This window comes from Stegostoma tigrinum, chromosome 33, assembly GCF_030684315.1.
Source record: "Stegostoma tigrinum isolate sSteTig4 chromosome 33, sSteTig4.hap1, whole genome shotgun sequence".
In the NCBI taxonomy this organism is placed as follows: Eukaryota; Metazoa; Chordata; class Chondrichthyes; order Orectolobiformes; family Stegostomatidae; genus Stegostoma; species Stegostoma tigrinum.
In genome coordinates this window covers 21929682-21942000 of record NC_081386.1, presented here as the reverse complement: position 1 = coordinate 21942000, position 12319 = coordinate 21929682, and the positions used below count along the sequence as shown (strand labels likewise).

The 12319-nt window shown below is 43.6% G+C and overlaps 1 protein-coding gene across 3 annotated transcripts in view; it reads right to left on the bottom strand.

Moving 5' to 3' along the window:
* sema6dl (sema domain, transmembrane domain (TM), and cytoplasmic domain, (semaphorin) 6D, like) overlaps positions 1 to 12319 on the bottom strand; it is a 319189-nt gene that overhangs the window by 179148 nt on the left and 127722 nt on the right. For all 3 annotated transcript variants that reach the window (XM_059639301.1, XM_048562581.2, XM_048562582.2), the window contains exon 3: positions 2020 to 2065. The gene's annotated coding sequence lies outside the window, so the exon portion shown is untranslated. The remainder of the gene's footprint in view (positions 1 to 2019; positions 2066 to 12319) is intronic.

Genomic DNA, 12319 nt, shown 5'->3' with positions numbered 1-12319 from the left:
TGAATTTTCATCCTGCAGTACAGCGTGCAAATGTGATCCTTTCTCATCAGTTCAGATGGAAGGGAAATTTCGTTGGTGAGTAACATTTAGCAAGCTCTTGGGGTTCTGGGTTGAGCCTCAAATTTCCATGGCACTCGTGAAATTAAAGATCACAGAAGCATGTCAAGAAGATAAAATATTAGCAGAATGTCTCCAGCCTCTTGACTGACCTCCGAATGAACTCATTCAGTCTTTACTTAAATTAATTAGATATTACCTCACTGTAACACACATGAAGCCTTGCAGGTAACTCACACAATGGGCACATCCTTACCAACCACTGCATGCTGTCATTTACCATGAGAAATGCTACAGTAGATGTGCCAGTAATGGTATATGAAATTTACATCCCACTCATTCTTGTTGAGCACACTTTGGTGTTACTCCGAGGCTTAGTTGCACTCGACAAATAATACGGGAAGGAAAAGGGCATTGATCTGATGCAGAGGTCATAATTTCTAACCTTCGGGCGACTTTACTAAACAACACTTGGCAGTAAAAAGCCACAGGTGTGCCCTGCAAATAATCCCTGACCTCACGGTTTATTTGGACTGCTTGACATTTTTAGCAGATATCGCCCTCCAGGTGCTACAAGTCATAACTCTAGTTATTTGGTGGCACCCACATAAAGGAGTCTGTCCGTCCTGCATTTAGTTAGCACCCCCGCCCCCACAAAGACCCCGAAGGAGTGAAGTTGCATTTTCTGCCTTCCACTCAGTGCCATTATTTGCTGCTCTACAGGCACAGACAGCTCTGAAATATTCAAAACTCTGCCCAAGTGTAATCAAAAGATATTGATAAGGGAAATGATGCAGCGACACAGCCTTCTGGCTGCCCCACAGTATTCTGTCAGAAAGTGTAGGCTAAACAGCACCATTCAAAGCCTGCAGAGAGGTTTGTGTTAGTTTAGCTATTTGTACCAGTTTTACACTGAGGTCTGAATGAATGGATGTATGGATAAGCAAGTATCCATTTCTAGACCAGGACAAGCGAAAAACATACAGCAAAACAATTCTTTTTAATCAACTGGAGATATTCTCGCCATTAGCATACCGAGAGCTCTATTATTTTGACAAGTGTAAAAATGTTCTGTATTTGAGCTTTGAGATGAAGTATCTACTTAAATTTTCAGATTGTGAAGCAAGTTTTCAAAGTTGTGACTCTGTTAATAACAACTAACAAACCCTCTGAGATAGCAGGAACTGCAGATTCTGGAGAATCTGAGATGACAAGGTGTACAGCTGGATGAACACAGCAGGCCAAGCAGCAACAGAGGAGCAGGAAAGCTGACGCTTCGGGCCTAGACCCTTCTTCTGCTTTCCGGAGGGACCACTCTCTCCGTGACTCCCTTGTCTGCTCAACACTCCCCTCCCACCCCTCCACACCTGGCACTTTTCCCTGCAACCGCAGGAAGTGCTACACCAACCCCCCCTTCCCTATTTATCTCAGAACCCCCTTTCCCTCCCCCATTTCTGAAGAAGGGTTTAGGCCCAAAATGTCAGCTTTCCTGCTCCTCTGATGCTGCTTAGCCTGCTGTATTCATCCAGCTCTACACCTTGTTATAACAAATTCTCTGTGTGGGTTTATTCATTATTGTTTATTATTGTATTAAAAATAACATGAATAATAATCTACTATACCCACACTGTTGCTCATGAGTATTGTGGGACATCTCGTAACTAAACTGACACAAGAAAATTTTTTAAAATTGTTCCACTGCAATGAGAAACCATTTTGGTCTGAGCCAACGTTAAGCAAAATATTTGCTTTTTGATTCATAATCAGTTTATTCCTCTCATCAAAGTTTATTTTGGGACAGAAGTAAATATCAAGCAATGCAGTTCAGGTCATCTCTGGATTTCTTCCAAGTTAAATGTGGATACATGACTATACCAAGGGAAATTAAGTCCGGCTCGGACATTCTGCTACTTGTATCTCGGGATTCTTCCCTTTTCTGGGATCCAAACTGATCTTTCTTACCTGCCCAATTACAATCTGGCACACACTTTTCTTGACATCATCTGATCTGTAAAAGAAAATGGTGAGAGAAATAGGATAAATATGGATAATGGAAAACATCAGACGCAGCATCTGTAACAAGACAGATGAGTTAAAGACTCAAATGGCAATAAAGTAATGTGACTTAATAGCTATTATAGAAATGTGGTTGAAGGATGAGAAAGTCTGGGAACTCAATTTTCAAAGGTATTTGACTTTCTAGCAGAATAAGCCACAAGGAAATTGAGGTGGTGTTATTAATAGAATACAGTATTTATGCAGTGATGAGTAGTGATATAGGTATAATAGATCACAATGCGGAATCAGTTTGGGTGGAAATAAGAGATAGTACGGGAAAAATGTCCGGGATGGGAATTGTCTGTAGGCTCCCAAAGAGTTGCCTCACTGCAGGATAAAGAACAATTGCATAAGAAGGCACTACAATTGTCATGGGTGATTTTAATCAGGATTTTGACGGGACAAATCATGTGGGCAAGGGTATCATAGAATCCCTACAGTGTGCAATCCAGCCATTTACCCACTGAGTCCACACTGACCCTCTGGTGAGCACCTCACCCAGACCCAGACTCCCTACCCTATCTGTGTAACCTGGAATTTCTACATTCCAGGGCACTACAGGCAATTTAGCATGGCCACCTAACCTGCACATTGTTGGACTGTGGGAGGAAACTGGAGCACCCAGAGGAAACCCACGCAGACACAGGCAGAATGTGCAAACTCCGCAGGGTGGGATTGAACCCAGGTCCCTGGCGCTGTGAGGCAGCAGTGCTAACCACTGAATCACTTTGCCACCCAAATGGATAACATGGAAGATGAATTTGTAGAGTCCATTAGAGACTGGAAAATTAATAATGGGGAACAGGGAAATGGCAAATAAATGCTTTGCATCGGCCTTCGCAGTGGAGGACAGTATAAAAATTCCAAAGGCAATGGATAAGCAAGGATCTGATCAGATGAAAGTTAAAGTAAGAGTCTCTTACACGAGGGACAAACTAATTATTTGAAACAAACAAACAAACTATTTGACAAACTAAAGAGAGTGAAGGCAAGCAAATTTCCAGGATCTGTTCACCCAAATCCCAGGGTTTTAAAGAAAGTAGCTTCAGAGGTAGTGGAGGCATTGCTCGAAATATTCCAAAACGCTGTCAATTCTGGAGCGTTCCAGCAGATTGGAAACACGACAATGTGATGCACCTGTTCAAGGGAGGAAGACAGAAAGCAGGAATCTATAGGCCTAAGATAATAAAATGTGAGGCTGGATGAACACAGCAGGCCAAGCAGCATCTCAGGAGCACAAAAGCTGACGTTTCGGGCCTAGACCCTTCATCAGAGAGGGGGATGGGGTGAGGGAACTGGAATAAATAGGGAGAGAGGGGAAGGCGGACCGAAGATGAAGAGTAAAGAAGATAGGTGGAGAGAGTATAGGTGGGGAGGTAGGGAGGGGATAGGTCAGTCCAGGGAAGACGGACAGGTCAAGGAGGTGGGATGAGGTTAGTAGGTAGACGGGGGTGCGGCTTGGGGTGGGAGGAAGGGATGGGTGAGAGGAAGAACCGGTTAGGGAGGCAGAGACGGGTTGGACTGGTTTTGGGATGCAGTGGGTGGAGGGGAAGAGCTGGGCTGGTTGTGTGGTGCAGTGGGGGGAGGGGGCGAACTGGGCTGGTTTAGGGATGCAGTTGGGGAAGGGGAGATTTTGAAGCTGGTGAAGTCCACATTGATACCATTAGGCTGCAGGGTTCCCAGGCGGAATATGAGTTGCTGTTGCTGCAACCTTCGGGTGGCATCATTGTGGCACTGCAGGAGGCCCATGATGGACATGTCATCTAAAGAATGGGAGGGGGAGTGGAAATGGTTTGCGACTGGGAGGTGCAGTTGTTTGTTGCGAACTGAATGGAGGTGTTCTGCAAAACGGTCGCCAAGCCTCCGCTTAGTTTCCCCAATGTAGAGGTAGCCGCACCGGGTACAGTGGATGCAGTATACCACATTGGCAGATGTGCAGGTGAACCTCTGCTTAATGTGGAATGTCATCTTGGGGCTTGGGATAGGGGTGAGGGAGGAGGTGTGGGGGCAAGTGTAGCATTTCCTGCGGTTGCAGGGGAAGGTGCTGGGTGTGGTGGGGTTGGAGGGCAGTGTGGAGCGAACAAGGGAGTCACGGAGAGAGTGGTCTCTCCGGAAAGCAGACAGGGGTGGGGATGGAAAAATGTCTTGGGTGGTGGGGTCGGATTGTAAATGGCGGAAGTGTCGGAGGAGGATGATGTCAAAATCTCCCCTTCCCCAACTGCATCCCTAAACCAGCCCAGTTCGCCCCCTCCCCCCACTGCACCACACAACCAGCCCAGCTCTTCCCCTCCATCCATTGCATTCCAAAACCAGTCCAACCTGTCTCTGCCTTCCTAACCGGTTCTTCCTCTCACCCATCCCTTCCTCCCACCCCAAGCCGCACCCCCATCTACCTACTAACCTCATCCCACCTCCTTGACCTGTCCGTCTTCCCTGGACTGACGTATCCCCTCCCTACCTCCCCACCTATACTCTCTCCACCTATCTTCTTTAGTCTCCATCTTCAGTCCGCCTTCCCCTCTCTCCCTATTTATTCCAGTTCCCTCTCCCCATCCCCCTCTCTGATGAAGGGTCTAGGCCCGAAACGTCAGCTTTTGTGCTCCTGAGATGCTGCTTGGCCTGCTGTGTTCATCCAGCCTCACATTTTATTATCTTGGAATTCTCCAGCATCTGCAGTTCCCATTATCTCTGATACTATTTTAGCCTCACTGCGAAGCCTCTTCCAGGGACATCTATAGGCCTAACCTCTGCCATTGGGAATGTGCTAGAGCCCATGATTAGGAAGAAATAACCTAATTTAGAAAACAAAATCAAACTTTCAAAATAAAACTTCACCCTCTGCAGTGAGTTATGCGCAAGTCACGGCAGGAGTGTCAATGGTGCTCATCATTCCTTATATTTTATGCACCGTTTTTTTGCAGTTAATGTGGAATAATTTGAGCTAGTTTGCAAGGGTGACAAACTTGAGATGAAGACTGTAATTATCCCATGGCTGGTCTCCCAGAATACCAGTGAGAGATCAGTCAGGCACCCATTGTAATGAAACTCCCTCATTTCTGTAACAGATTGTGGAGGTCAGAATTTCCATCTTACAATCAGGGGCAGAGATCCCCTAAACCAATATTCCCTATTACTGCACGTCAGGCAGACCCAGCATCAATGGTCTCAGATAAGCCAGCCTCTGTGAGCACTATGAATGCAACAATTGGCTATGACCTTCACCAGAAAGAAAGTCATTTATAAATCTGTATGGTATCTATAACAGATGGCTCAGAGGATCTGGGTGATCTCTGCCTCTGTTCCTCCATGGTCAAGCAGAAGCCCCAGTTGCTTGGCACATGGACACTGGGTACTGATTCAAAGGGCACATCACCCTGCCAATCCCATGCAAATAAGGCATTGCGCCCACTAATCCTCAATCTCAAAACCCTGAAACAATTTGTAAAAATGATATAGTCACACCTTATAAAGGGAAATAGAGGAAACATTTTCCAGTTCTTGTTAAAGTGTGGAAATCGGGTATTATTCCATTTCCTGTCATTTTGGAAAATAAAGCTGGAAACCAGGAGACAAGTGGCACAGATAACAAAGTGTGGCGCTGGATGAACACAGCAGGCCAAGCAGCATCTTAGGAGCACAAAAGCTGACGTTTCGGGCCTACAAGTGGCACAAATTGCTCCCATTTCTCACACTTGTTTTCTACAGTGATTGAGGAGACTTCATTTCCCAATCCGGCTCCTTTCTAGCCATCTTTCTGTATAAATTGTTCCTTGAACTATAACACATATTCACCACTGCCCAAAGTTTCACTGGTTTCTCCATTTGCCTTTTTAGTGCATTGATTCTTCCTTGCTTTTTAATTATTTTACCTTCGTGTCACTGTTTCTTTTCTCTTTATCATAATTTTTCTTGTTTTTGAGATTTTCATGTATTTAAAATATCTGATTTTCCACTACTTGATTGCCATAAATCACTTGGGCTTTAATATTAAAATGAAGAATACAAGCACCTTTATATAACAAGTCAGGTCAACAAAAATTCATTAATGGTAGTATAATGTTGGAGCAAAGCTTTGAACTGGTTCAGTGTGTATTCATAATCGGACACATGAAACCCCTTCAAACAGGAAATTTTGGTTTCAAAATTCACAGCAGATGCAGTTTCATGCCAGTGCAGACTGAAGCTGCATTTTAGTAACATCTGGATGGCACCTATTAACTTGTTATGTTCAATATTAGTCAAAAGGAGACCAATAACCGCTGATCCCAAATGTTAAAGGAGAGCTGAGAGGTTCACAGCATTATGCATGCACTGTGCTAAAATCAATGCATAACTGACAATTCAATTCCAGACTGCCAACTCTTAACTCTGCATACATCACCCAGACGGTAATAGTTACAAAGCAACGGTACTTTAATCAGACGATAGATTATGGTATTCAGTGAAGAGAAATTATAAATAAACTCCAGCCAAAGAACTGCACTACTCAATGTATTTTTCAGCACACGTGGTCAAGCCAGGGGTGGGTGGGGGGGGTCTCATGTGAGGTCTCGCTGCATCACCAGTTACCCTGCCCAGTGTCTCTCATACTTAAAGCAGATCAAAATGATGCTAAAACTCAACTTGTATGACCATGTCCCTTTAACAACAAGGCGATTAATGTATCGAAATGCCCAGACAGAAGTTGTATTGATAGGTATAGCTATCTCAATTTGTGGGCGGCACGATGGCTTAGTGGTCAGCACTACTGCCTCACAGCACCCAGGGACCCGGGTTCGATTCCACTCTTGGGTGACTGTCTGTGCAGAGTTTGCACACTCTCCCTGTGTCTGCGTGGGTTTCCTCCGGGTGCTCCGGTTTCCTCTCACCGTCCAAAAATGTGCAGGCTATTTGGATTAGCAATGGTAATTATAGGGATCTGGGGCTAGGTGGAAAGGTCAGTGTGGACTCGATGGGAAGAATGGCCTCTTTCCCCACTTGTAGGGATTCTACAATTCTAATCTGATTTGTTTTCCTATCACTCCTGATATTAACAAATGTGTTGAGGGTGACAGGTCACAAATCTGGCTTAATGGTCAAAACGCTCAAACCTCCATTTCCCATTCATTTAAATGGTAAACCGACCCTTTGATTTTAAATGCAGCTGCTGGATACTGTCCAAATCTTCACTTTCTTTTTGGCTGCGTGTGTATTCTGGCCACAGTCTCAGACTTGTCAAACTTCCTTTACTGGGAAATTAAACTGTATCGGCTGATAGTTTACTGAAATAACAGAATCTGATGCTGGCAAGTGACCCTTAATCCTATATTCTCAGGCTGACTTCAAATTTCAACACTACTTCTGTGCCTGTTCTGGGGAGGAGGCACTGCGTGCTAACATCAAATCTCACAGCCCCCATCTGTCCCCATTTTAATCAGTGAAATTACTGTTAATACTAATTGGACACAAGCCCAACCAGCTAGGTACCTCTTTAATAATTTAAAATAGCTTTAAAGCTCAAAAGTTCTGAAAACATTATTATCTCAATTCACAGAGCATGGTGATTTATTCAATGCTAAGCTTTGCAAAAGATCATAGAATCTGTTCTGCCAGTGTTGGCTCAGGGAGGAATGTTGGATATGATCTGGAACCGACAACAACTGCATTTCAAAAGTTACTCATTGCTTGTGAATTGTTTAACCACACATCGAAGACGTTAGAAAGCAGATAAAAATGCAAATCCAATTGATTTTTAAGCACTGAGATAACTTTTTTTATATTCATTAATGGGATGAGGGCTTCACTAGCTGGGCAGCATTTATTGCCCATTGCTAATTGTCCAGAGGGCAGTTTGGGGTCAACCACATTGCTGTGGTCTGGGGTCACATGTAGACCAGACCAGGTAAGGATGGCAGTTTCTCTCCATAAAGGGCATTAGTGAACCAGATGGGCTTTTCTTATAATGGACTCTTGGTCACCATTAGATTCTTAATTCCAGATATTTTGTTGAATTCAAACTCTACCATCTGCCGATGTGGGATTTGAACCGGGGTCCCCAGAATGTTATTGGAGTCTCTGGATTAACCGTCTAGCAATAATACTGCTATACCATTGCCTCCCCAATTTAACGCTCTGATTTTTAAGGCTGAGAGTTCGGTGTCTTCGAGGCATCTATGTTTATAGGTAGGAGACCACTCCTTTCTGCAGGGTAAGTGCCAAATAGCCACTGAGGAGTCGGCTGGCAGGGATTTTGATTGATTAGGTCTTACAGGCGGCAGGTCCCATTGCGTTCAATGGTGCTGGTACATCCAAGACTGGAAGCCATTGTTTGTGCATTAATGATCAATCCAGAGCCCAGGCTGAATGGCCACTATAAAGCAAAAAGCCAAGTGATTTTTTTTAACAGGGCAGAACTGTCGATTCCCTACAGCGGAGAAAGAGGCCAAAGAGCCCGTTGAGTCTGTACTGCATCTCTGAAGAGTATCCCACACAGACCCACTCAAACCATTCACCTCTATCTCTAAAACCACCACATGCCTGGACACTATGGGCAATTTCCCATGGCCAGTACACCTAACCAGCACATCATTTGACTGCAGCAGGAAACCACAGCACCCAGAGGAAACCCACGCACACAGGGAGAATACGCAGTTGCCTGAGGCAGGAATTGAACCTGCGTCCCTGAGACAGTAGTACTAACCACTGAGCCACTATGCTGCCCATGTCACAGTGCCAAAGGAAATGCAAGAATGGGAGATGGGCTAGTTTAGGTCAGGACTGGCAGTTGCAAGGGCCGAGGGGTGGCTTTCAATGGCTGCCCTTCCTCCTTTCCATGCACCAGATTGCCTGAGACTAGGGAAAATGGAGACCAACCCCAACCTAACAACATAGAAGGCAGACTGTCCCATTTTCCCAGCTGGGAAGGCAGCCATTTCTCTTGTCTGCTGGGAAGGTAGCTGCCTAGGCTGGCGCTTGCTGGAATCCCTCAAAGAGCTCGTTAATTACCCACTTTGGAGCCATAATTAAGGTCAGGAAGGTTTACCACAGACTTGTCTGCTCAGAACCTAATTGCGGCGGTGGCAGGAAAAGATAGGTATCGCTTCAGTGTCAACCTGTCTAGTTATTTATCCTTGCTTCCACCTTTCCCAGCACTTCTAGGGAGTTGGAGACTCCATCCATTGCTTCTGAGATACTTTTTCTTTAAAAAAGAGAATGAGTAATGACTACTTGTCTCCTTTCAAAATGCCACAATGTGGTAAGCATTGAGCCAAAGCAAAACCACAAGTGATCAGGTCTGAATACCCAAAGGTATTGAAATAGGCTAAGTATGAGAAAAATGAATACAGTATTGTTTGTTTGAAAGACACAATGAAGCACTTCTAACTTCTATTTACTTTGTGTTCAGTAGTGTGGCCAGAAGTGGATCTATGCATTCTCTATCACTCCTCGTTCATTTTATTTTTATACATTCACTTTGCACTCAGTCAGGTGATGTTTGGTCATCTACTCCTCATCTGGACACAACTTTTGTTTCTTTTCTGTACCCATAATCATTCCTTTTAGCTTTTGTACTATGAAAACATTTGTCATTTCATCTCTCCTTCTGTCTACCCAATCACAGACTTTCCTTTTGTTTTCCACAGCCTCCCTCAATTCCACATCCTCAAAACCTAAGTATGAAGGCTAAATACTGCAGATGCTGGAAATCTGAAACAAACACAGAAAACATGGAGAATCTCAGCAGGTCTGGCAGCATCAGAAATAAAGAGGGGTCACAGACAGACTTGGAACATTAATGCTGTTCACCAAATGAGTTTCACCAGCGTTCTCTGTTTGCTCAAAACCTATGACATTTCTAACTTTCCTCAGTTTTGAATAAACGGTTATTGGCCTGAAACTTTAGCTCTGTTTCTCACCACAGCTGCTTGATCTGCTGAGTATTTCCATCATTTTTCTTCTGGTAATAATTTAATGCTGTGTTGGTCTGTTTTCCCTTTTAAAGTCCAGAACTTATCATCAATTCAAATCAATTGCTAACCATATAACCCCTCTAATACAAAAATACAAATCTGTAATCTTATATTACACCATGATAATAAAATTCACTTCAACTCTTAAAAATTCCAGATATTTTTTGATCAACTTGACCAGATGTGTTACAATGCACCTCTGGAGCATGTGGGACTTGAACCCAGTCTTTGAACCGAGAGATAGAAATATTACCACTGCACTTTGAGGACCCCTTTTACAAAATGTTAAACTATACCCAAATCTAAATACTGCTGCCAATAGAAAGCCACATTGTGGTCCTCAACTTCCCAGGCTTTTGAGAGAGTAAGAATTTTCATCTTGCATCCAAGTGTCAGATTTGAAGAAAGCAATAATTGCAGAAGTGTTTTAAATTTTGTAAGATAACTCATCCTCGTGGCCTTTACATTAATGGAATCACCTCAATCTTTACCTTTAAAAAGGAACGGTGACCTCAGCTATTCTTCCAGATCACAGCAGTAGGGACTACTCTCCTTCTGATGCTATTGTTAAAATCTCCTTTGAATACATATAAGACAGCACTAATGTCACATTACTATCGCTGCAGAAATAAGAGTGAAAGCTAGGAAATTGTGTTTTCTTCTTTCTGCTCTAAACTTACACCCTTGAGGCACCACACATATATAATCATACTCATTGCAGAACCCAGGCCTATTATTATAACAGTAAGCAGACACCTTAAATGGATTAAGCAATCAAATAACTCTTATTCTCCTCACACTAGCAGGGTTTTCGACTTCATTATAATGTACTCTTACCAAAAAGCATTATTTGCCATCTGCCTCATTCTTCACTCATTAAGGTAGGTTCAAAGCAACAAAACTGATGCTATTCTTCGGAGACTGGTGAATATTTTAGCAAAAATTCAGCAGCGTCTGGACACTAGGGATATTCAACATCTCATTTATACTTAAGTGTAATTTGATGCATTTTGTAGCAAAAATACCTCAAATAAAGAAAGAAAAAGAAACCTGAATAGCTTCAGAACGTTCCAGGCTGTCAGGATGTCTCAAAGCATTTTACAGCCAATTAATTACAGTACTTTTATCTAGTCACTATAGCAACCAATTTTCACACTGCGATCAAATAAATGACCCTTTTTTTCTGTGCTTTTTGAGGGATAGATGTTCACCAGGACACCAAGAGAACCTGCTTGCTCTTCTTTGAATAGTGCCATGGGGTCACTTATATTTGTCTAAAATGGCGACAGACTGCCTCACAGCACCTCCGACAGTGAGCACTCCCACAATGTTGGTCTCCGCATTTAAAGGCCAGGTCTTCACTATTGGCATCACAGACCTTCCTCAGTTTAAAGGGTCTCATTGGATGCTGTTTTCGCTCTGGAGTTTGGTGTGATACACCCTGGCCCAAACGCAGGCACATGAGTGGCTACGTGCCAAGGTGGGTTGGTTAGGAGACCCATTGGAACTTGGTACCAGTTGATTTAGACACTGTAAGGCCCTTTAGAGCCTATCCCTTAAAACCTCTTCTCCCTCCCACCAATTTGTGCATCCCAACCGTCCCTCACATCCACCATGGCCACTCTTACAATTGTGGGGCGACCACAGGAGTTCTGTAGAGATGGAAAAAATAAACTTCTAATAATTTAATACACCTCTTACTCACACTTGATAGTGAAAGAAACATCCATTCATGAAAACCATTCCAAGCATTCCAAATATTTCATTTCTTAAACTAGCCTCTATTCTGACTCCACATCAAAGACAAAAATCCTTTAATACCATCTTTCAACAGTAAAAGAGTCATAGAGATATACAGCACGGAAACAGACCCTTTGGCCTAACTGTTCCATGCTGACTAGATATCCTAAAAATCTAGTCCATTTTCCAGCATTTGACCCGTATGTCTGTAAACCCTTTCTATTCATGTACCCATCCAGATGCCTTTTAAACGTTGTAACTGTACCAGCCTCCACCACTTCCTCTGGCAGCTCATTCCATACATGCACCACACTCAGTGTGAAAATGTTGTCCTTTGGATCCCTTTTAAATCTTTCCCCTCTCACCTTAAACCCCGAGGAAAAGACCTTGTCCCCAATGATTTTAAAAACCTCTATATGGTCACCCCTCAGCCTCTGACACTGCACGGATGATAGCCCCAGTCTGTTCAGCCACTTCCAATAGCTCAAACCCACCAGACCTGGCAACATCCTTGT